This window comes from Triturus cristatus, chromosome 11, assembly GCF_964204655.1.
Source record: "Triturus cristatus chromosome 11, aTriCri1.1, whole genome shotgun sequence".
Lineage (NCBI taxonomy): Eukaryota > Metazoa > Chordata > Amphibia > Caudata > Salamandridae > Triturus > Triturus cristatus.
The window spans coordinates 762,541,941-762,569,053 of NC_140594.1; positions in this window are offsets into that span (position 1 = coordinate 762,541,941).

Consider the following 27,113-nt stretch of genomic DNA (forward strand, 5'->3'; position numbering starts at 1 on the left):
AGGGGTTCAAATTGGCAATTGAAATCACCCCCAACGATCAACCATGTGGCGGGTTCAATAGTAGGCATAAAAAGACCCATTTGGTCTATGGTGACAGATTTTTGACAGGTAGGAACAGGTCGGGAGTAGACAATAATAAGGGCAATTTTTATCTTTGAAGGGGAGGTAAGCAAGACATGTCACTCGAGGGGGTTGGAAGTTGATCAGCTCTGCAGCCCAAATGTGATCTCACTAAGATAGACAGGCCTCCTGAGGGTCTGCCTCTACCTCTTAAAGTGGCTAAGATATTGAAAGTTGCAAAGCCTAACCTCTGGAAGTCTTCCAAGGCCCAGGTTTCCTGGAACATACAGATATCCTGCTTATCCATACAGAGCCCCCATTCTGGGCAAGGTAATTTATTTTTAAGTCTTGCCACATTCCAGGATAAAATCCTCAAGCTTACCCTTGATTACCCGTAAGTGCCTTAGGGACGCTAGTACTGCGAGTATCAATGTCCCTTGCTAGAATCGAGTGTTGGCTATCTGGTGGTCCTGTAGAGTGCCCATCTCTAGATCGTTTATCCACCATGGCACATAGTTGGGTAACAGAATGCCCTATTATTTGTAACCTACTACTTTCTGGATCGGCCATCTATGTTGAACCTATAGTGTTGGCTATTGTAGCTGACCTCGACCCACTGCTCTTTTCCAGTCTATAATCGTACCCCTGCGATCCAGAAATCCTATCCCTCGTTAGACCCTCCTCATGTCAATCTACCTCCTCCAATATTCCATACCTGTTATTAACTGGGATGTTGAATAATAAGGGCCTGGGGGGTACATTCCATCCACTCTCCCTTAATGGTCTTGTTTGCCATCTCGGAATAGTGGAGGGGATGTAACCACTTGATGGCATTTGGTGTTGGATATAGAGGAACTCCAGTGGGTAGAGTCTAATTCCTGTTGGTGTATCCTAGGGGTATGTAATCTGGTTAAGTATGTTGGTCACATTATTGGGATTTTTAAAATTGATGACTACGCAGTCTCCTTGAACTTGTTTTTGTCGGTTTCCCACCCAACCTACTCTACGAACCATCAAAATTTCCCCCGACCTACCATAATCAAACTGTCTGTTCTTTGCTAGCCAGAAGAGACATTTATTTCTAAGGTCAAGTTGTGTTTCCCTCTTGTTAGAAGTAATTGCAGGGATTCCTGCCATTATGACTACATACGGGGAACAGGCAGGCGGTAAATTTATAGTCGGCAGATTGGCTGTTTCGGGCATAACATTGGTCCCATCTATCGGTGCCTGCCCAGGTTCTCACTTGACCCATGGGAAGGGAAAGTGATTTTATCCCTATCCCTTATAGGGGGAGGTATTGTCTGTGTCCCAGTAACAAAATTAGGGCTCGTGCTTGCCTGGTGGTTATTGGCGCTTAGGTCCCTTGTCTCTTGAGTTGTGATGGGACCGGCTTGAGCTTGCCCACCCAACCCGTCCAGAGATGTTAGGACAAGAGTATCCGCCTGGCAGCCCATGTCTATCCCATATCCTGTTGAACGGAAGGGATTTAGGTTGGGATTAAGTGGTATATTCTTCCCAACTGCTATCATTTTATCTAAGTGGCTGAATAAAGGAGCCAATTCCTCTCTTACAATCACTCTTAGATGGTTCTTCAATTCAGCCATCAGGTCAAGGAGGGGAATTCAAGCCTGCTCTGGGGGACAGAAGGCTGTGTTGGTTTTGTTCCTGCCCTTCACCCTCCTCAATGGTGACTGCAGCCTCCTCACACAGTTTCTTTCTTTTTGGTCCTACCTCAGACATTTGCTTTCATTTCCCATTCTTTAGAATACTAGTAGTGTTCCTGGCTCTTCGGGCAGCTTTCCTAATTGGGACATCTCGGCGTGGTGGCGGTGGTGAATCTGGTGGAGGAGTTTGGAAACGAATTAACAAGGCAGGTGGATCGAGCATTGGGATACATAGGTCAGGTGTAAGTGACAATCTCCTTTCTGTCAGCTCGATTTCTGTGTTAACCACCCCTATAGCTCTCTGCAGCATTTTATCAATCGAGGTTGGAGGGAATGTTGATGCACTGGTGGTTTTTGGTTTGGGGAGACATGAACGTTTACCCATTTTACAATCTAGTACAACTCCAGCACCTAACCCACAAATTGGCAACACCCTTACACAATTCAACAGCAAGTACTTTTCAACTTTAAGCAGTACTATAACAGAGAAAATTATACTACCACCACCCAAGCTGAAGGCTTAGTTTTAAACGGCCATCACACATTTAAGTGTCCAAGTCTTTGCAAGAGCGTCCAACTTCTGCAGGGATAGGGTAGTATCTTAGGGATGTGATGTCACAATCGAAAAACCCCAATCGTATTGGCAGATAGGCTGGCGGTCGCACTCCAGCTAGTTTTTTCCTTTCCCCTGTAATGTTCAGGAAGCTCAACACCAAGTTTAGGGATTCAAAAATGACCTGGTGGTAGGTAGAACACTTAGCCAATACAATATGCAAAGCAAATTCGGAAAGTCTTACCCACTTAATCAGATGTTACAAGGTGGGCCAAAGAATTTTGGCCCTGCCCTGGCTCTTCCTATCGCTGACGGGCACAGGACGGGCCCCCCTTTAGCCCAGGCTTCAGCCTAGCGCTGCCCGCACGCGTCCCGTGCCGTGGGAGTGCTAAGCGCCTTAAGAGGCATGGATAGGGCGCAGGGTTTTCTGGGGCTTGCAGTCCACATGTTGCAGTGATGGCGGTGTCACCCGCGATGGCTCCCCCTTCACAGGAGCGGCAAGGCAGCTGATGGTGATAGCGCGTTGGGGCAAGGAAAGCAGCGCTTCGCCCGTGTGGTGCAGGCTCCCCTGTGAACAACAAAGGATTTTTGTATTCCACACCGCGGGAGTGCTAAGTGCCTTAAGAGGCTTGGATAGGGCTCAGGGCTTTTCTGGGGCTTGCAGTCCCCACTTTGCATGATGGCGGTGTCACCCGCGATGGCTCTCCCTTCACAGGAGTGTTCCGCCAGCTGATGGTGATAGTGCGTTGGGGCAAGGAAAGCAGCACTTCGCCTGTGTGGTGCAGGCTCCCCCGGCAACAGGAACATATGTCTGCCAGGAGATAGGCCTGACTCCTTTGCCATACCGAATAAGTCCTCTTGCAACAGCCAGTAGCGGGTGGTCGTGTTGTCTCTGTACATCTCGCTTTTTTCTGCTGCTCACCGGAAGGCTGATGGATTGCCTCTTTATGACTTTATTACTTATGGGTAGTTCTCACTAGATAACTGTTTTCTTGTCATCAGTACAGTATTCTAGTTCTCACGTGCAATGCAACTTGCTGAGCTTGTTCATGTTATTCCAGTTATATGCCTCAACACATTTGCTTTCATCTTTAGTTGACATTTCTTTTAGCATGTGTGAAAGCAGAATGTGCTGTAATAATGTAATATAGTGTGATCCACAGGGCATTGTGATGCAATACAGTTCTTGATTTGTCATTGGCACTCTTTTCACACCACACTCATGCATTCCACATTTGACATTAAATGATCAATTGTCCTGTAAGATGTTCAGTGATACCTATGGAACCAGTATGGATCTATCAGGAAAAACTTACCATGAACCCTTGAAGAAGAATCCTCCCATTATTACATACGTTTTTTTCTTACCTTTTTAGTAGCAATGAGAATGCGATATGGCAGGCTGATGCTGTAAATGTTTATAACGATTGACTCATTAGTGCCTCGTCACTTGCGGCAGCAGAGAAGGCGAAGCCAAGGTGAGCTGATGACCGAGTGGCGTTTCCTGCGAGCTGAGAGCGACCGCGATCAAGGACCCAGGATCAAGATGGACATGAGCGAGGCGAGGCGAGGCAAGTGTGAGTTGAGTCTCAGCGTGGCTGTATGGCAAAGGGGCCTGAAGGTGGCGGAGGGGGCCGCTGAGTTGTTGCAGCATATAGGTGGAGAGGTCAGAGCTGCAACCTTGTCACAGCAGCGCAGAGCCGGCCAGCGTGAGGCACGGTCTGCATGTTAGAAAAAAAACGCTTTTGCCCACCCTGAGTGTAATGATGGAAGAGCGTAGTGTAGGTTCCTCAAAATGATTTATTAGAAAGGAACAGGTGAGCGCCAGGCGGTGCGACTTCCACTCCAGGACACCAGCTGTAACTGACGCCATGGATCGGAACTCGCAGTGATGACAAAGAGTATTCCACCTCACGCTCCACCTAACAGGATTAAAGTGACAATACCAATAGAATGCACATACAAATGACAGTACCAATATAATGCTTATACTACACATCCCCCTCTCTTCAAAGAGGAAAGGACAGAATTAAAAAGAAAGTACAACAGGAAAAAAAAACTCAAAAAAAATGAATATGAGTAAAAAATGAGAAAATACTGAATATAAGTAACAAATGAGAAAATACTATTTAACATATTCACTAAGCCACCCAGGAAGCACTCTTTTCCTTTTTGCAACGACAACCTTGTCGCCCTCCTCAATATGTTGATTGTTGGAATTAGAAGTACTCGCAAACTTCTTCTCTCTCCTCAAACAAGAATAGAAATCCTGAGGAGAAAAAGATTCTCCACTGACATCATTTGAATTTTGGCTAGGTTTTGAAGGTTCCTCACCCACCACGCCTTTAGATGTTACACAAGAGTCCGCACTTAATTCAGATTGTAAAGCACTTTGATCAAAGTAATCCTCTACCCATTCAAAGTTAGTAGGATGCACAAATGTGTTAGAATCCACATGCCGCTGCATATTAGAATCCAAAGCAACATTTTTTAGGTTCCAGACTCTACCATCCTTAAGTCTAATAGCATTCCTAAGGATTTCTGCCACCTGCTGTGGTTCCTCATACATACTCTCACCCTTCGGGATTTTGATTGGTTTTTTGATGCGGACCCAGTCCCCAACCCTAACAGGAATATCCTTAGTGCCATGATGTGTGTCATAACCCTCTTTACTTTTCATATGTGTGACTACCAATTTTTTTTTAATCTCCTTTGGGGACCATTGTTCTACTTTTCCTTCCATGATCCAACTTGGGTTGAACTTAGATCTTGGTGTCCTACCTCTCATCATAACACAGGGAGACAAACTGGTTGCATAATGCGTAGTTGTCCTATAAGCCCAGATTGCTTTTTGTATCTCTAATTTCCAATCTAACCCTTTGGTCCTTGCAGCCTGAATTACACCTTTTAAAACCCTGTTGAATCTTGCAACAGTACCATTCCCACTCGGGTTATAAAGAGAGGTGGTCTTGTGTGTAATCCCGCATTTTTTTAAATACTCCTTCGCCAAATTGGATGTGAATTGTACCCCATTGTCACTTAGTAGACATACCGGTAACCCTTCTGATACAAATAGCTTGTCCAAAAATTTTAAAACTGTTTGTGTGTCCACTTTCTCTACAATTTTAACTATAGGCCATTTAGTGAACAAATAAATTATGACTAAGATATATTCTTTAGGTTCTCCTACTGGTCCAAAAATGTCAATTGCTATAACTTCCCACGGAAAATCAGGAATGAGACCTTCTCTCATTGGGGGTCTTAAGGTCTTCAAAGATTTATCAGCAGAAGAACAAACAGAACACTTTCTTACAAATTTCTCAATATCTTTGTCAACGCCTGGCGACCAAAAAATCCCCTTAACCATTGATTTGCTTCTAACTATGCCAAAGTGTCCTTCATGACACAATTGTAACACTCTCTTCTGTGCCGCCTTGGGTGGAATTATCCTCTCACCCCTAAGCAACAACTCTCTGTCCAATGATAATTCAGTCCGTACATCCCAAAAAGCTTTCAATTCATCACTAATGAGGTGTTTCTTTGGCCATCCTTTGCGAATATGGTCAGAGACAGCCTGTAACAACATGTCCTTAGATTGCTCACTCATCCACTCATCTTTAGTAATGACCGGTGCACCAGAATCCTGAACTAAGGCAATGCTGAATTCGCTCCATGGGTCATCAAGACATTCTTCCAATGGTGAAGGCAGCCTAGACAGACAGTCCGCCACTACATTATCCTTGCCAGACACGTAAACAATCCGATAAATGTACTCTTTCATCCTCATAGATATTCTCGCTAATCTAGCCGAAGCTCCAACACTACCTTCACTAGATAAGATTCTTACCAAAGGTCGATGGTCTGTGCGGATAGTGGCTGCTTTACCCCAAACAAACGCCCGAAAATGTTCTAAAGCCGAAGCACAGGCCAAGGCTTCCTTTTCAAAAATTGGATACTTACTCTCAGCAGGGGAAACTGCCCTTGATGCGAATAGGATGATTTTCTCAGTGCCATTGTTCGTTTTCTGTGAAAGGACTGCACCCAAACCCTTGTCACTTGCATCCGTAGTCAACAAACATTCTAAGTTCGGATCAAAACTGCCCAAAGCATTAACACTTCCCAAATCAGTTTTAATCTCTTCAAACTCTCTTCCACATTCAGGTGACCATTCAAATTTTGCATTCTTTTTTTTGAAGGGAACGTATGTTAAATATCTTGCTAGCAAAGTTGGGTATGTATTTGGCGCAATACTCTGCCATACCCAAAAATGATCTCACTTCATCCTTATTACATAGGGCAGGTGAATCCACAATAGCATTGACCAGTGATGGTTTTGGTTTAACACCCTCCTCACTTATTAAGTGTCTGAGATACGATACACTCCTTTGCGCAAATTTACACTTGCTGAGTTCTACACTCAGTCCAGCTTTTTGTAATATTTCTAGGACTTCATTTAGAATGTGATTGTGTTCTTCTTCATTCTTTGCAGCAACAAGAATGTCATCTTGAAAGAAACTTACCCCCTTCACCCCTCCAAACAGTTTGTGCATCAGCCGCTGAAAAACCGCAGCGGCTGAAGCCAAACCAAATGGCATGCGTTTAAACTGATAGCATCCAAATTTGGTGATGAATGCGTGAGTTTCTTTGATTCAGGCGACAGCATAACTTGGTGATACGCTGCCGATAAATCTATAGTAGAAAACCAGCTCGCCCCTCTCAAGGAAGAAACCATTTCATTGATTTTTGGAAGGGGAAATCTTTCAATAACGATATTATTGTTCAGATGTCGCAAATCAATGCATAAGCGGATTTTTCCATTGCTTTTGCGTACGATTACAACTGGAGAAACCCATTCCGAACTCTCTACTTCCTCTATTACTCCCTTTGATAATAGCCCTTGAAGCTCTTTATTAACCTCGTCTCTTATCAATATTGGTATCGGTCTCACTTTGTGAATCTTAGGCTCAGCTTGTTCTTTTAATTTGATCTTATGTTCAAAACCCTTCAGTGCTCCTAAACTTTTTCCAAAAACTCCCGGGAATTTTTTAACAAGGACATCCCCCATTTTACTAGTCTCATCCACTATGAGTACCTTTTCCGCACTGTTGGGGTCCAGGATGATATGTAGGTTCTTTTGGTCAAACCAACCGAGTACTGATGGATCATTTTTCGCTATATATAATTTACCCCTTGCAGATCTCCCTTTAAACAAAAAGGTGAGCCACCTGAATCCAAGCATGTCAATCCTTTCACCAGTGAAACTCACCGGGTTCACATCTGTAGGGAATAAATGTTTCCTAATTTTTTCCTCAAACTTGTCTTTCCAAACACTCTCATTAACGATGGTGTAAGGGGATCCAGAATCGGCATACACACTAACTTTAACACCATCCAAAGATACATCACATATAGGTTTCCCTTTTACACAATTATCCACGACATTCAAAAGGTAATTCGTTTGTAGACTCTTCACACAACTGTCTTCAACTTCTACATCACCGTCCGTTTCCTCCTCATTGCTACACACATATTTTACATTGTTTTTTCTACGACACATCTTACTAAAGTGTTCTATCAGCCCACATATACCACATTTTTTTTTAAGGCAGGACAATTTCTGCTAAATGCTAGGTGTTCTTTACTATCACTACAATAACACCTTCTCTCTTCCCATTTTCTTTCTGCTCCTACGTTCTTTTGTGATTGGTTCCGCCATTGTCCATTTGTACTCTGTCCTTGGTACTTGGTTGGATTTTGTAATTTGAATACTCCTCCTCCTTCTTTCTCCGACTCTTTGACCACTGTGGCACATCTCCCAGACATTTCAGCTTTTCTCACAATCGCTAAAATATCCTATAAAGGTGCATCACCATTCACCCACAATCGGTCTTGGATTGAGGAATTGTTACTGTGCATCACCAATTGGTCACGAATAAGATCGTCATGTAAGTTCCCAAATTTGCAGTCGATTGCAAGTTTTTTTAAGGTCATCCAACCAGTCATCCACAAGTTCTTCTTTATTTTGTTTCCTTTGAAAGAATTTATTCCTCACTACACCAATACACGCCTTGGGTGCAAAGTATTTGTCCAAGTCGTTCAACGCAGCCTCGAACACATTCAGTTCTCCTCCTGCACTTTTGGACAATGCGAGAATATGTTTTTAAGCCTACTGGTCCCAAAGAATGAAGTAAAATCCTCTTTTTCTGCTCTGCTTTCATTTTCCTTGCTTCATCTATGGCCTCTATGTAAATTACAAACTACTCCTTCCACTCCACCCACTTAATACTTGGCTGAGAGCCATTTACCCAAAATGCATGAGGATTACTAATTGTAAAATTTTGTTGTGCCATATTTTCTTCTACTTGTTGGTCTCCTTGTTCCATAAAAACAAAAACATATATTCTTTTACAAGGACTCACACAGTGTTACAATAACTTTAACATTTTTTTTTTAAACGGTGTCCCATAAAAATCTGTCACTAACTGTATTTTCCTAAATCAGACTATTGCTTTTGCTTTGCTGTAACTGTTGAAATCTCCACACTTTTTTTTTTTTAACTAGACCCCCCGACTCTCACACCTGTTCCTCAAATCTTTTATTGTTCCATGTTTTGTTCTTGCCGCATCCCCCGATTGCTCTTGATGCCAGTGTTATTATAAAATTCCCGATATCATCCTATGACGTTTGGTAATTCACTTCCTAAAAATGGCCGCCACGCAAAGGTCACGTCCGTAACCTTGCGCAATGACATGCTTCTTCAATTCCACATACGCGCATGTGCGCGCGAGATCTCCGCTCGCAGTTGGAACACTCTGTCTGCTTGAAAGATGCTCCCGCTGCCTGTTGACTTGCGCCGCTCACAACTTTCAAAGAAAAGATATCTTGTCCATTTTTTTCCTACTTTGGGATATAAATATAGGTGATATTTACATTACCGAAGGTCCGGAACTGATGAAGATTGTTTTCTTCCCGACGATTGTATTTTCAATCACAACAATGATTTCCCAATTAGTGAACGCGATGTACCGCACTTCTGCTAATCTTGAGTTGTGAAGATATATGCCCTTTTTACTCGTCGCCAATTGTAATGATGGAAGAGCATAGTGTAAGTTCTTCAAAATGATTTATTAGAAAGGAACAGGTGAGCGCCAGGCAGTGCGACTTCCACTCCAGGACACCAGCTGTAACTGACGCCCTGGATCGGACCTCGCGGAGATGACAAAGAGTATTCCACCTCACGCTCCACCTAACAGGATTAAAGTGACAATACCAATATAATGCACATACAAATGACAGTACCAATATAATGCATATACTACACTGAGCCTCACCGACGGCTCACGGCCATCAACCTCAGCGACACTAGGCAACACCAGGTGTCATTAGGTGAGCCCACGGCCCTAATAATCCTATTTGCCCCCAACAGGAAGTAAAGCGGGCCAAATTACCTTAAATTATCTCACCACAGTTCGGAAGATAAGCAGCTGAGCGTGGCGGCTGGACATAGAACCAATTTTTTTTTTTTTTTTTTTTAAACCGTTTATTGCAATCTCAAATATATACAGGTATGGGCCTACAACCTTCCGGCCGGCCGCTAAAGTGACAGAAGCAAATGACATACATACAATGAGGCACTTGGCTTTGCAGAGACGATAAAGCAGGAGGTATCAACAACGTGGGCCACATGACTCTGAGCCCACAATACGGTTTCGTTTTATACAACACAACAACATAAAACCACACCCGCAAGGCAACCCGCGATCGAGAATGACGACACGTGCTCCTTAAGTGGGGGACCCCAACCATCCAAAGAAATCCAGAGAGGGGAAGGGAAACAGATCCGGGACTGGGAGAACAATGTGCCCGGGGCTGAGGGAGGGGGTCAACTAGGGGGATGGAGCTGGTGAAGCGGGAGGCAACAACGGCGGCTCACAAATACCCCCGCGGTAGGCGTTCCAGGGGCCCCATATCTTCACCCATGCCCCCGGCTTACCCCGCGCCACATACACCACCTTTTCTCGGAACATGCACCAATCCATGTGTTCTTTCCAGGCCGACACCGCCGGGGGCCTCTGGGATCCCCACAGTTGAGCAATGTCACGTTTAGCTATCATATATCCCAGAGTCACCCATCGCGTCTGCGGAACCGAGTAATCGGTCGGTTCCCACACATTCAGCAAGCATCTCCTCGCTTCAGGCAACAGCGCGACATGCGTAACCGCTCGCAGGACCTCATGCACACCACGCCAGAATCGCTCCACCCTCGGACATTCCCACAGAATGTGCAAAAAAGTCGCCAAAGCACCACACCCACGCTTACACAATCCATCCTCTGCATAGCCCATACGCAGAAGCCTTGGCCCCGTCATATACACCCGGTGGAGTATCTTAAGCTGGACGAAGCGAAGGCGAGCCGGGATGGCCACCTCCTTCGGAGAGGCCACCGCGGAAGTCCAGTCCTCGTCGTCCAACTCCAGCCCATCGGCAACCCAAGCCTCGCGGAGGCCAGTCAGTAAGCCCGAGCGGTCATTTATCAATTTCTTGTAAATGAGGGAGATCGTGCTGTCCGGAACGTGGCCATCTAGCACTCTATCCTCCAGGGGGGAGGACTCCGGGATGGAGGCCACGTCTGGGAAGACGGAGCCCAGTGCGTGACGGACCTGCAGGTAGCGAAAGTATTCACTACCCTGCAGCTGAAACTCCGCCTGCAGCGTCTCGAATGTTTTGAATCCTCCCCTCGTCCAGAGATCTCCCACTGTACTGATGCCTATCATGTCCCACCTCTCGAAGCCCTTCGAGGTCCACAAAGAGCCCAGCCTCTCCGACGCATACAACGGTGACGCCCGGGTCAAACGGTCCTTCCATCCCATAGCTGCATTAGCCGCGTGCCATACTCGCACCATGACACGCGTGGGTCCCGTCAAGCGGGAATCGGGCACGCTAGTGTAGAGCGCTCGATTGTAGTCGCCACCGGGCAGGAGCATTTTGTCCATTTCAAATGCCGGGTTTAGGGCGGGCCCATAGAAGCCGTGATTAATTGCAGCTAACTGGGAGGCCCAGTAATACCGCTTAATATCCGGGAGGGCAATCCCTCCGTCGTACCACGGGAGCGTCAATTTTGCCAGGGCTATACGCGGCCTCCCGTCCCAAAACAGACGGCGCTGTAAGCTTTCCACCTCACGGAAGTAGCGCGCCGGGACCAAGTCCATAGTGTTCTGGAGAGCGTACAGAAAGCGCGGCAATGACATCATCTTGAACAATGCTGCCCGGCCGAGCGGCGAAAGCGGCAAGCGCCGCCAGCGCACGACGTCCTCCTTCAAGCGCTGGAGGGGGGGAAGCAAATTTCGCTCGTAGTGGGCCACCGGGTCCAGCGTAATATAGACCCCCAGGTATCGAAATCCCTGCGAGGCAATCTGGATCGGACAGCCCCGAGGGAGGACAGGAGCCTCCCCGGAAAGCACATAGACACAGGATTTAGCCCAGTTGATGACAAGGCCTGAATTACGGCCAAAGGAGCGCAGAACATCGATCAGGACAATCAGCGATTTGCGCGGGGAGGCTAAGTACAAAAGGATATCGTCAGCGTAGAGGGACACGCGGTCCTCATACTCGGGGGTCCAACGGAGACCACGGATAGAAGGGTGCCACCGCAGCCACTCCGCCAGGGGTTCCAAGGCCAGTGCAAAAAGGAGCGGCGACAGGGGACAACCCTGTCGCGTGCCCCGTCCCAGCACGAATGGGGCCGAGACTCGACCATTCACCACCACCTGTGCCAATGGGTCCGAGTACAACAATTTGACCCAACTGATGAATCCCGGGCCAAATCCAAATTTCGCCAGCATCGCCCAGATGTAGGGCCATTCGAGCGTGTCGAACGCCATGGTGGCGTCCAAGGACGCCAAGATGGCCGGCTCCCGCACGAACGGAACACGCGCGAGCACCCCGTGCAAGCGCCGCAGATTAAGGGCCGTATTGCGATGGGGAATAAAGCCGGACTGGTCCTGGTGGACCAAATCACCCACCACGCCGACCAGCCGGTTGGCTAGCACCTTGGCGAGGATTTTAGGCTCCGCGTTCAAGAGCGAGATAGGCCGGTAGGATGTAACCCGGTCTCGCGGTCTCCCCTCCTTGTGGATAACCACGATGGTAGCCAGACGCTGGTCCGGGGGGAGGGAGCCCCGCGAGTGGGCCGCAAGGAACATTGCGCGGAGGTGGGGTGCCAGTACATCCGGTCGCAGTTTATACAACTCGATAGGAATGCCGTTCGGGCCCATGGCCTTGCCAGAAGCGACCGAACGGATGGCGAGGGCAATTTCGTCCGAGGTGGGGGCGGCATCCATCAACTCCCTGTCCTCCATTGAGAGGGAGGGCAGCGCGATGTCACGCAGCAGGGCATGGGAATCCTCCTCCGGGCAGGGAGAAACCGGGGAATATACCTCGCGGAAATAATCCGCAAAGCAAGAGACAATGCCTTCCGGCTCAGTAACACGTACACCATCCATTCTCTCAATCAGCGGGACCACACGACTAGCTCTCTCCTTCTTATCCAACCACGCAATCAACTTGCCAGCCTTATCACCCACATCATACAATCGCCCCTGTTGCTCTCTACTGAGGCCCCTGGCCGCCTCCGTGACGAGGGACCTATAGGCCGCCTGCTTAAGGTGTAGAACGTGCAGCGCAGCGTCAGTCACCCCACTCCCCAGATCACCCTCCAGTTCAGTAATTTCGGCCTCCACCCGGGTCACCTCCTCCTGTGCGCGCCTCCGGGCATGGGAAATAAAGGAGAGGGCCTCCCCTCTAATCACTGTCTTGAAAGCCTCCCACAGGGAGATGGCCGACGGGACAGACCCCACATTCTCCTCAAAATACCGTTGCAAGGATTTAATCAAGTCAGCACGAATAGTGGGGTCGCGCAGGTACCAGGCATTGATTGGAGCTACCCTGCCCTCCCCCCTCGGGAAGACATCAAAGTGCAACAGGAGTGGGGAATGATCTGAAATACCCCGCGCCAGATGGCGCACCTCCCCCACTCTCCCGGCATAGGCCGCAGGGACAAGGACATGATCAAGCCGCGAAAGGCTACCATGGGCCCCCGAATGGAAGGTGTATTGCAGCTGAGTGGGATGCTTTAGACGCCAACAGTCCACCAATCCCAGTGTGTCCAAAAGGCCAGACAGCCACGCTTGTGCCCGGGGGAGGTCCCTAGGGGGATAGCGATCCATAGTCCCAGATGCCACCGCATTGAAGTCCCCCCCAACCACCAGAAGCCCCCCCGGAAGGTCAAGCAGGAGGCGTCCCAGGTCCGCAAAGGTGGTGGACTGTAACCCCGGTGGGACGTACACTGAGACAAAGACGACTACTTTGCCCTCCATTCTCCCCACCAAGACAGTGTAACGTCCCCTCTCATCATGGCGCACCTCGTCTATTTCTAGCGGGAGCGAGGTCTTGACCATAATGCCCACCCCTCGTGAGCCTGATGTGAAGCCCGAGTGGGCCACCAAACGATAGCCACGTCGATTCATGGCACAAAAGGAGTTACCAATGAGGTGTGTCTCCTGCAAAAAGACCACATCAGGCGAAATCCGTTTCAGATATTGCAGGACCACACCCCGCTTAATCCTATCCCCCAGTCCGTTAACATTCCAGGACAACAAAGTCAGGTCCCTACCCCCCATCACATACAGAAGCCATCATTTGTCCCCCGGAGAGCATCTCAAAAACACCAATACAATGAAGGGTTTGCCTTGCGGTAGAAACGAACCACACCCCACCCCAACCCACCCATCCCAACAGAACTCCCCCCACCCTGCACCCCTGCATGAGCCCAAACAGCCCCCCCAAAGTGCAGTGTGCCTGTCGCCCCATAGAAAGAAAACTAACTAGTCCCCCAGAGGAGGAGGGAGATCCCCCAAGAGACCCCACACGACCTCCACAGGAGGGGAACTTACCCTAACAGTCAATGGTGACAATAACACAGTCCAGAGCAAGGCCTACCATTAGCCCCTCAGTCCTGATCCGGCGGGCCCTCCCCACCAACCGCTCCCCCCCCACCCCCCCCGGCCCCGATCTCCGGGCAAAGTGTCCAGCCAGTCCCCGGCCGCCTCGGGACGATCAAAAAAGTGCGTGCGGCCATCCACCTCCACCCTCAGCTTAGCCGGAAAAAGCATCGCATATTTGAGATTCAGGTCCCGTAGGCGACGTTTGACACCGAGAAAGCTCAGTCTCTGCTTTTGGACCGCCGGAGTAAAGTCAGGATAGAAATTTATATCCATATTGTCAAGTCTGACCGGCCCTTGTAGCCTGGAAGTCTGCAGGATAGCGTCCCTGTCCCGAAAATTGAAAATCCGGGCGATGAGAGGCCTCGGAGGGGCTCCGGCCTTAGGCCTACCCCCGGGGACCCTGTGGGCACGTTCCACTGCAAAGAATTTACTCAGCCCCCGAGGCTGGAGATGGGTGAGGACCAAGTCCTCCACAAACAGATCCGCTGCCTCTGCCTCGCGTCCCTCTGGCACCCCGATAATGCGGACGTTGTTTCTCCGGGCCCGACCCTCGGAATCCTCCAGTCGACGATGCATCAGGGCGCTCGCCTGGCCAAGCCTGCGCACCTCCTGTTGGAGGGCCGCCACGTCAGATGTGAGGCCCGAGGTAGAGTGGGCCAAAGAATCGACCCGTCATTTGTTTTTGACAGATCGGCTCTCACGAGGCCCACGTCCACGAGGACCGAGTCGATCTTCTGCGCCAGAGTGTCAAAGCGCTGGTCCACCGAGGCCTTCATCTCGGCGATGGCGCCCATGACGTCTCGGAGGGTCAGGTCCGTGGGCAGAGCAGGAGCATCAGTCGGGCCCGTAGGGGACCTACGCAGCGCCTCTGGAGATCCCTTCTGGAGGGTGTAGCGGTCCATGTTGTTGGATTGGTGGGCCGCGCCACGACGGGTCGACTTCACCTTAGCCCGGTCGCCATCTTGTTTTGTGGCCATGGTCGCGGTCCCCAAATCGAGCCAATCTCCTCAAAAAGGGGGTAGACAATCCCGTTCAAGGGCTCTGGGGGGGGCGACCACCGCTCCGCAGGACGGACCGCAGCCGGCAGGCCGGCAGGGTACCCCAACGAGGCCACACCACCACACACCGCTTCGCGACCCTACCTCGCCTGGCAGCAAGGAGGGCGCCAAAGCGAAAGTGAAAGTGCGGGGTGCGCGAGCCGCCCAGCCCTGCCCGCCGCTGTTATTCACTTTGTCGCCGGATCACCCCACAACTCCAGTACGGGGGGCCGGTGCGGAGAAGGCCGCAAACCTTAATCAGTGCTCCCGCCGGTGTCCGAAGTCCGAATTGAAAACGGAAAACGGGCGTCACCTCAGCTCGGGTTCACAAACACAGTCCCCTCATCTAGGACAGGATTCGGTCAGGATTTATGCAGGAGGTCGCGGAGGTCCTCGGGAGCCTCGCACCTACGCGGCCATCTTGGGTGCGCGCTAGGCTCCTCCCATAGAACCAATTTAGCGTATATTTGCGGATCACCGCCGAAAGACCACAGAAAAGTCAAAGCAATTTCGTACCTGGCCTGAGTCATTATGAGATCAGGAAAGACCCACGAGGCCAATAAAATTGTTTAAAAAACGCTCCTCAAAGTCCAAACTTAAGCAGCCTGCCCAAGCAGCCCATACAGTCAATGGTGGCACCTTCCCAACAGCTGAATCATCTACATTACCTTTCTATAAAAAGAAACAAACCTAGGACTCTTAAAATTATGGATTTTTTTAAACGCTGAGACCACTGCAATTAGCCTCGTCTGATTCTCCAACAGATAATCTCACAAAAAGACTCTCTAATCAGACAACAGTTAAAGCTCAAGTCTATACTGCCGAACACCACCAGCAAAACCGGCCCCCATTCAAATGTTCACCTCCAGTTATTACCTCTGGGAATCACCAGTCCAAGCATCACTCCCTCCCTTTTAACTTTTTTAATCCTTTGATACCACACAGCTAGGGAAATTACTGGTGTCATCAGCAGAGTGTCAGGAACTGTTACTCAGCCCATTAAAGAGAAACAGGATGAAGAAGCGGCTCACCTAAATATATCCGCAAATTCCGGCCTCAAGCACGACTATCACACCCTGCTATCTCCAATTAGACTCCAGTGCGAAAATCGCCAAACCAGTCATGATAACACTCATGAAGAAACTCTCGAAGACACGCTTAAAAACAATAAGTTTCATGCAAGCAACACATTCTCATTTTCAACACAAAGCAAGTCAGCATCGTCCCCACTGTCCTCAGCACCCTTGTGGACCCCATCTATAAACACAATGGAGGTGATCTGATCGGCCTTAAAATTTCACTCAGAAAAACTTGAAATCCAAGTGGACTTACTGAACATCTTGGCCTCATATGTCTCAGGTATAGAACAACATTTTCAGGTCTTAAACAGTTTAATAAAGCTAGTGCAAAAAGACCCCAACACTGCATACCATTCTTGCAAATGCTCTTCTACTTTGGACCACTTAACAACAATTCCAAACATTTTGTCGGAAATACTCACAAAAATAAAGTCCTAGAAGCTGCCTGTATTACTAACAACATCCCCTACAGCAAGCTTGGGAAGCCCCACTCCATCATCCCCAAGAAAATCCCCACCACCGACAAATGACCCCTAGGCCACGGGGGGCTCCGTGGCCAATCTCACTCAACCAATATAAAGTTGCCAACCAGGATCAGCAATAAACAACCAGCAAGGGGGGAGATCCTCTTCCCTAGCCGAGGACATTGATCAATACCAGCAACTAGAAAGGCCAGGAATAACGGACCAAAAAGATTACCAATTAAATCAGACCCTCAAATATCTCAACATTTTATTGATCATACATTGGTCAGTGACACTTATTATGGGCCAGACATGTACCCAATTTTTCTAAAATGTGAAGCGCAGCCCAACAAATCAATAAAAAAAAATAGCAAAGGCCACTGTGACTTGAACCAGTGACTCAAATAGGTCGCCCTTTGTACCAACCGAAAGTCCACTCTTACCTCCATAACACACCAGTCTGCCAAGGCAGTCTAGTCTAGCCACCGGAGACCACAGGATACGGCCTTAAAATTCCATGGCATTACCCCCTGGGAGATAAATTCAGCATGTGCATACGCCCAGAGGATATCAATCTCCACAGCACACACAACTCACTCGAGTGATCAACTCTTCTTACAGCAAGCGAAGCAAGCATTAGAACAGATAGAGGCCCCACCCAATCAATGGTCCACAATGTATCTCTGGTAGGCCACCCAAGGTAAGGCCACCCAACATAGCGTGCCCCACCACACAGCTATCAACCAGAGCGTTCACAACTCTTCTTCTCAAATGTCAGAGCTGAAAATACGAACCGATCTCAGGGATAGCCAACGGGCCCATTTACCCCATTTTCAACCACATCCAGCATTCGCTCTGCCCAGAAGTACATGGCGACCCCCTCACAGAGATTAGAAATGATTCCCAAATACAGGTCCAGAGGGCACCATGATACAATGAATAGAAGTGCAATCTTGAAACTCATCAATATAATAGAGTCTTTGAACCACGTGACAACACATGAAATAGAAAGCATTGAGTTCAAACACAATCAAGAAAGGGCAGGTTATGAAAACACGGTAGTCATCTGGTCCAACTCAAAAATAGCTATGATGGTTTGGCAACAGAGAGGTTGCTGCTTAAACTGGGGCATTGAATTAAAAAGAAATGAACGGGAGAGGTACCCCACCCCTTACAGCCACAAAAAATTACCATCCAAAAACTGGCACTGTATTATCCAGCATCCTCAGGGGCGCAATAGGTCCAGCAGGAAAACACTCCATCAGTACAGATAACTTGTGCATTACACATATTGCAGTAACATGAGACTTGGGTTGCATGAGACAGGTCTCTGTGCAAATCCCACAGGCCCCCATTTGATCAAGGTGAGTGGTATGATTACAACCGGGCTTAACAAAGACGCCTCCTAATTAATCGTTGAAACTCTGCTCTTGGAATGTGAACGGCCTTACAAATAAGGTGGGGGAGTCTGACTTCATCTCTTTTTACAAGAGTTTGATATTCTCTTATTCCGAGAAACCTGGGCTGAGGAACCCACACCAATTATAGGCTTCAAAGAGAAACAACATGAAGCAACAAAAAAATCTAAAGAGGGTAGAGCAGCAGGAGGCCTCTCAATTTACATAGCAACCGACCTCCAGCTGCTTCGAGACAGCGTAGACCTTGGGCTTGCATGGGTACAATGCCTCAAACTATCATTTCATAGGGAACTAGGACCACAAACCAATACAGTTGATGTCAATATACTGCTTTGCAATGTTTATATTCATCCATGTCAGAAGAGCAAACAGGATCAGATTGCCTAACTAGCATCAAACCTAAAATCTCTCCAGAAGACATTTCCCCGATACAAAATCATACTGTCTGCAGATTACCACATGTGTTTTCTACAACCAATATTTCCAACAAGTTCGCCAACAGTTCTTCGGGACAACCAAGAAGCAACTACCCCCGGAAATAATAAAACATCAAAAACCGATCACCATGGGAAATAGTGCATTACCGCTCTAGAGGAAATCAGCCTGTGTTCGCTCAATGGCCGCCTCCCACAAGAACCACCAGCCGCGTTTACAAGGATTTCAAACAAAACTACCCCCACTCTCGACTCCGCCTATGTGGACTCCCAGATTTTTGACAAAATCCTGTCTTTCTCCCAAAAATCCAGAGTAGAGAGCGACCATTTTTCCCAGCAGGTCACACTTCTAATACATCTGAAAAGAGCCCCGGAGAGTAACAACCTCATGGCCCACCCTTGTGCCTACAACCGAAAACGTTTGGCCTTGAATGGAAGGATGGTAGGCGCAATAATAAACTACATAACCACATTTACCTCTCAAATAACCACTGTTCAACAGGCGATGTGGACTGGGAACTCCTCACTGCAGGACTTGTCACTAACTGGCCAGCCACACCTCCACAGACCCTTCACTTTACAACTAAAGGGCCCCCTTGGTTCTCTGCAGCCCTTCAGAGGAAAAAAGAGCCATCAATAAGGACATTAGGCAGCTGTGGAAAAATAACCTGATGCCTAGTCATTCCATCACAGAGCAAATAGCGGCAATGAGGCGCACCTACAAAAAGACAACCTGGTCAGCAAAAAAATATACCAGGAATACGTAAGGATAAAATTGTTTCATACAAGTAAACTACAATGCAGAAAACAGTTCTGGGCAGAAATCAACACACTCGCAAACGGTACCTTTAGCCATCACAATGCCGGAATCTCAGAATCGGATTGGGTAGAGTATATTGAGGCAGCCCACCCAGAGCAACCCACGAACAGAGCTACACTAAATGGTGCAATCACCAAGGACCCATCACCCACAGCAAGCTCACCAGAGGTAAATTGGCTGAGAGAATCGCAGCTTGGGCAATCCTTGAAGAAACTGAGACCAGACGGGGCACCGTGATCGAATGGTCTCCCCAACGCGGTATTCAAGCATGATCAGGCCTTTTGGGCATCGTATTTTACTCCCCTATTAAATTTGGCATTTACCACCAACACAATCCCATCATCATGGAGAGGCAGTGTTTTTGATCCCATCTTTAAATCAGTCTCACAGACAAATCCTGAGAACTATAGATTAATGGCCCTGATCGATGTTTAAGCTAAACTTTATGCCGCCAACCTTCTGAAAGATCTGGCAGCATGGGCAGCAGCCGAAAACACCATCCCGGCTACCTAAAGGGGTTCTGGGGCGGGCATGAGCACAGCCACCAATCTTCTGGACCTTACCCTCATGATCAAAAAAGCAATTCAAAAGGCGTCCAATTGATACACCTGCTTCATTGACTTAAAATCAGGATTCTACACGGCCCGAGAGGCCTACTATGGGCAAAAATGGCCAGATTGGTTGTACCCCCAAACCTTCTCAAAGCCATCATCAATCTATACTCTGATACCTGGGTACAAATTAAAATAGGCAAGGGTGACAGAACGATCAGAAAGATCCCTACATCCATTGGTCTTAAACAGGGATGCGCCCTCGCCCATACATCAGACCTTGAAACTCTGTTATCAGAAGTCTCGAATGATCCACCAAAACTCGCACAGAAACCAGTGCGTAGTTTACAAAAAGCAGATGATATTGTCTTATGTAGCCAGACTGTCATTGGCCTGCAGCGCCAAAACACTGCCCTCCATAGCATTACTGAAGGCTTAGGCCTGAAGTTAAACTACAGAAAAACCAAAGTCATCTGCTTTCAGCTGAAAAACAGACAGCAAAATTCAAATGGAAAGCTGCTGGGAACAAGATCAATCAGGTCAGCACCTACAAATATCTAAAAGTGGAAATTGATGCAAAATTACATTTTTAAAAGTATCTTGTACAACGAAGGGCTTTAGCAAATAAGCTATGCTTCGCCCACAATCTAATACAAAAAAAGGCGAGGAGGTTGTCTCAGTCATATCTACTGCAAATTTTTGAAGCCATAGTTTTACCATCATTGACCTATGGCTCAGAACTCCTAAAGGACAAAGACATAATGACCCTCAACAACCTACAGTCCGTCTTGTTAAAAAATATTTTTCGCATACCACTACACTCCTGCCAAGCACAAGTGCGCCTGGAATTCCGGCTCCAGCCCCAGCATCCGGTGAGGTAGGCTGCCCTAATCAAACTGTGCTGGAAGATGAGAGCCGCCCCACCCGACTCCTTGGCCGCTTTGTGTTGGTCTGAAATGGAAAAGCAGCACACCAACAAAAATGAATGGCCAACAGTGCTCTACCAAGCTTTGACATACCTCAACCTACATGAGGCATGGGAGCTAAATATCAGCATTACAGCATTTAAGAAAATTACCAACAAAGCTATCAAGCTAAAATATTGGCCCCTTGATAAGGTGGAAATGGCAGGCAAAAAACATGGCTGGACAGCCCTACAGTCATAGATCATTTTGGGGCCCCAACCCTACCTCACGTCCCACATCTCTCAAACTATCCAGCATTTCTTTTTAATAACTCAAATGTGAGCCTTTCCTTCAAGAGTCCAGGTTCCATCCTGGAAACGAAGATGGCTGAACACTCTCTGCCGTCTATGTGGTCAATTTGGTTAAAACCTACCACAAATACCTGTGTGTTTGCCCTGCCTTAAATCATCTACTACAGAAATTACTCTGCCCTGCCTTTCGGGCCGTTAAGTTAAGATCATGTAGAAATCAGAAACTCCTTATGGCAATATCCGCGCATGGAGCACCTTATGGACTATACGTTGTAATGCATAAGGACACCTCGGTACAGCATGATGCCTCAAAAATGAACTCCTTTTAATTCATTCGATGTCTCCTAAATGCTTCCCAAGCAGAAGTTTGTATAAAATCATTTGTAAAGATTTGGGCACAGAGTACATAACCGAACCAACAGTCATGAAGCTTTAGATTATTGTTCATGCAATTTAAGATGTTTTTAACAATGAATTTCTTATTTAACTAATAATGCTTTCTCTTAGCAATAATTTTATTCAACATCCTGTATGGTTCAATATTGCAATGATTTTAATTAATCTGCAAATAAATTTCCTTAATTACTATGGCAGGCAGATAGAGGGTAATGCAAGTGTTGTGCACTGGCCTACAGGACCAGCTTACTGGCAGTGCATACACCGAGTTACACAATGCCAGGCCCTGTCAGCTGAAGCCTGTGAAGGAATCAGGTTTTTGCATGCAGGAATCAGGAGGCGGGAGACTAGCCTTTAATTCAGTAGTTTCCCGTCTGAATAGGGAGAGTTGGGATGCATGATGATGTATTATCAAATGTTATGGGTTATTGTGGGGCTTACGTGTATGTGTTCCACTGCTGACAGCTTACTTGCTGCCTACCAAGGTAATTGGACTTGTTGGCCCAAACTCTGTTTGAACTTCGGAATAAAGGCGTTTTAACAAACCTATGTTTCCTGTGACTTCAACATAACAATTTTGGCGATGGACTGAGGAAGTACTACTGCGTGCTGCGCTTTTAATTCGGCACATTTCCATGTCGAGCTGTTCAGGCGTTCTGTAGCAAGGGCTGACGATTGTGATGGTGGGTGGGGCCAACCCAAGTGCTGCTTAGTGATTATAAGGGGCAACTTTGAGAAGTAATGAGGCGCGTGGAGATTGGCAGGTATGGAATTCATGTTTACCTGGTTGGTTACTGTGCTGAACAGCACAAGACGCATAGTGGCTAATATTCTTAGCTACCTACGTGGGACGTCATCTACATGCTGTCATCTTGGGCATGCAAATTGAATTTAAGGAAGCGGTCCAGTGAGTGTAATGTAGTGCCGCTGAACCTGGACACTACAAGGAACAGCACTCTGGGGTATGTTATAGGGCCTTAATTAATGAATACACGGAGCCAGTGTTTGGATGTGTAATGACTACCGCGCACACGCGTCCAGTGACGTCAGTGGCGCGGTAGGCGTTTTTATTAATTAACAATCATGTGACCTGGACCATACCATACGGTCCAGTCACGGTGGGGTCGCCCCAGGATATTCCCCTATGGGAGTATGCTAATGGGGGCGCCCTCACAGTCGCTGCGATTACGTCACTGCTGCGACATAACATTCCTCCCAAAAACAGAAACATCAGTCCATCGACAGTCCAGGAAGCTTTACCACAACCTCTTCCTTTCGGATGCCAGATATGCTTAACAAACAGAACAAAATAAAAAGAACAGTCTTACATGAAATAGTCTTTCAGCTTCTTATTCAGCTCAGGATTGCATCGGAGCTGATACTGTGTTGTGTTAGGTTATCTTGCCTGTTTCCTATTCTCCTCCTCTCCCCTGCCTCGCGCGCTACCCTCCCTTGCGCGAGCCTGCTGACGTCAGCTGGAATGTTGACAGCTGGACATTCTGTATGACAGTTGGGCAGTTGGATGTGACAGTTGTTAACTGTGTGTCGTGCACAGCGGTTCTCCTTTGAGTGTCGTCCTATTGAGCAATAAATTACTTATCATCTCAATTCCTATGAGGTGTCATCTTTACAATTTTGGCGACGAGGATGAGAAGGACGGCACAGTGAAGATCCCACGGCGTGGCGAAAAGTAGTGAGAAGAGATTAACAACGGAAATTTCTTCGCATTATCCTGCATGAAAGTAAACTTAAAAAAAAAAAAGGGAATGCTACTGAGGATACAAAGGGAGAACACTAAGAATTTACAGACACGGAACCGATGGTGAATACATGAGGAAGTCGGGAAGTGTCAGATGTATGAAAAAAGGTGAAAGGAAATTCAAGACGGAACGGAGAAAAAGCGTAAGAAGCTGCCGGATGAGGAAGCGGTTGCAGAGTAAGGAAATGTTGTCTGACTAATAGAGCTTGGGAAGTATAACAGCCATCGTAACCCTGTACGTACATCGTGTTGAGCCTTACAACAGGAACTGACACAAGTTTTCGGTGAGAGGAAACGGCGAATTTGAAGGAATCACCTGGTGTGTTAAAGCAATCACTACGCCATGGATTCTCCTCAGGTGTGTGGTGTCTGGTGCGAATGAGCGCCGTGTGACGCACTCAGGAAGCGACGCCATCTTGGCTTTAGAAATCAACGCTCTAGCCTACTCAACGTAATTCACGCAACAGGAAGCGTGCGTGCAGCCATTTTTTTTTTAGTAATGTAAACAGAGACTCGATTTGAAAGCGTTTTCAACGGAGCTCGGTCCTGAGCCTCTCTCCACTTGCAAATTGAGGATTATGATTTTAGGAGGAAAGGAAGCCTTATTTTAATGCTCAGGTGAGAGGGAAGTGATTCATTTTGAGTATTCTAAGACTTAAAATTCTAATTAACTGTGTAATAATTGAACTACAGCCATTGGCTTCACTGAGTATATCTAATTAACAGCTGTGTAATAGGATTCAATGGCGTCAGGGAATGTATATAACCTACAGCCACAGGAAGCATTTTTGAAAGGTAAAGGGGCACATCCTGTGCAATGGAAAGAGTGGAAGGAATATTTTGGCAATTACATATCAACTTTTGATAAGGATGATGAACCACTTAAACAGGAGGAAAGGAAAAAAATCTTGTTGCACTGTTTGGGTGCTGGAGGACTAACAGTGTATAACAGTATAAGTAAAAAAGTGAGAGAAGGAAATGAAAGGAATGTGTATGATGAGGCAATGGAGGATCTAGATAATTATTATAAGCCAACTGTCTGTGTGGCGGTACACAGATACAAGTTCTATAGAAGGAAACAGGGTAAAGAGGAAAGCATAGATGACTATGTATCTGCTTTAAAAGATTTGGCACTTTCATGTAAATTTGAAAACATGCACGATGATTTGATCAGAGACCAAATAGTGATGTGCGCCGCAAATCCTAATATTCAGGACGCATTATGGGCCAAAGGAGAGAAACCTCTTCTACAGGTAATTGAAATTGTCAAAAAGGCTGAATTGACGGGACGTTGTGCGAAGGAAGTAATAAATGAGAGTAAAAGTAAAGCGGAAGAAACTAGTGTGGTGGCTAAAATAAGTGGGAGCAAGCATGTGAATAGATACAAAGGAAAAGAAGGACACATTTTAAAAGGAAATGAAAGAAAGTATGAACAGTTGAAGTGTTACAGATGTGGCAGCAGTAAACATTTGGCTAATGATTGGAAGTGTCCAGCAAGGAATAACAAATGTACACAATGTGGACTCGTAGGTCACTTTCAGAAGGCTTGCAAAAGGAAGATTAAAGAAAAAGTAAAATTTGTTGAGGATGAGGAGGATGGAGAACGTGACTCATCGGATGACTCAGAATACAACTTATGCGTATTAAATGTGACAGAAGCAACAGGAAGTGAGGAAAACGGGAATTGCAAAAAGAAAAAAACGGTTTGCTTAGTCGAAATTGGTGGAATAAATATTGAGATTGTGGCTGATTCTGGTTCACCATGCACGATAATTAACAGGGATGTATGGAGAGAAAAATTTAAAACAAAGTTAGGAAATCACTTAGAAAAACCTGACATCACACTTAAAACGTTCACAGGGGAACCTATTGAACTCATGGGTTACAAGGAGCTTCCTTTTACATTCAAGGAGAGAAAAACTTCGAGCAAGTTGTATGTAGCTGTTGCAGGGCCTTCAGTGCTTGGTTGGAGGGACCAGGGTAAGCTTGGTATTACTCTGAACCCCAACAGTGCTGAACCTGTGCTAGTCATGCAACAGGAAGATATAAAAGGTAGTAACTTAGTCAACAAGTTCCCCAAAGTCTTCAATGGAAAGATTGGTAAACTTAAAGGATTCCAGCATAGGATAAAGCTTAAAGAGGATGCCGTGCCTTGTGTGCACAAGGTTAGGCACATCCCGATGACACTAAGGGAGGAGGTGAAGAGTGAAATTAATAAGCTGATGGAAGCGGACATAATTGAACCTACTGAGTCTTCGGAATGGGTCGCACCTTTGGTAGTCGCAAGGAGGTCCAACGGAAAATTGCGTTTGTGTATTGATTTGCGCGACTTAAATAAGAACATTCTCATAGACCAATACCCCCTTCCAAAGATCAATGAGATGTTGTCTCTCACAAAGAACATGACAGTATTTTCCACTATAGACTTGGCCGCTGCTTACCACCAAGTACCTTTGCATCCGGAAAGTAGGCACCTCACCACTTTTGTTTCGCCTTTCGGTTGCTTCAGGTTCAAAAGAGTACCATTTGGATTAGCGTCGGCAGCGGCGTTATTCCAAAGACTAATGCATGAAATGTTCAAAGGGATCAAAAAGTTGCTTATTTTTCAAGATGACATTCTCATTATGGGGAAAGATCAGTCAGACCATGACAACAGATTACTTATGGTACTCAAAATCTTGGAAAAAATGGCATGACGGCAGAACATAAAAAATGCAGATTCAGCAACAAAAGTGTCACCTACTTAGGTCATGAAATCACTCAAGAGGGAATAAAACCGAAGAAGGAATTAATAAAGGCTATCAAGGACGCTCCAGTTCCACAGAATAAGGATGAATTGAGAGCATTTTTGGGACTAGTGGAGTACTACTCCAAATTCGTAAGGAATTTCTCTACAAAAACGTATAGTATAAGGACGCTTTTGAAAAACAAGAATAAATTCGAATGGTCTAAAGACTGTGAAGAAAGTTTTAAATTGCTAAAAAAGGAAATTTGTGACGCACCACCCCTCAAGGGATTTGACACAAAACTTGACTGTGTAGTCACTACGGATGCTAGTGGCAAAGGTATTGGTGCTGTCCTCACACAAATTGAAAGCGATGGCAAGGAAGCCACCATCGCATTCGCTTCCCGCTCTTTAACTTCTACTGAGGAGAGGTACTCAGTTATCGAGCGGGAGGCCTTGGCGTGTGTGTGGGGGATGGAACATTTCCGACAGTACATTTGGGGCAGATTGATTGTTTTGCGGTGTGACCACAAACCGCTTGTAAAAGTGCTGACAGTGAAAGGGCTGTATAATGCCTCACCAAGGTTGGCACGATTATCCATAAGGCTGTTGGATTATAATTATGAGGTACAGTATTTGCCTGGAGCTAAGAACGTCGTCGCGGATTTTCTAAGCAGGTTGCCTTTGCACAATGAGGAAAAAGGGGTGGAAGAAGAGGAGCTCTGCGTGGCAAGCATAAATGAAGAGTTCCCTAGTATACTAGAAGAAGACTGGAACAAAGAAGGTCAAAAGGATGAGACACTAAAAGAAGTTGGTAAACTTATTGTGAATGGTTGGCCCAAGAAAAAGTACCTAAAAAATGAGTTAAGACCTTTCTGGGAGTTGAGAAGTGAACTGTCAGTGGAGAACAACCTTGTTTTAAGACAGGGTAAAGT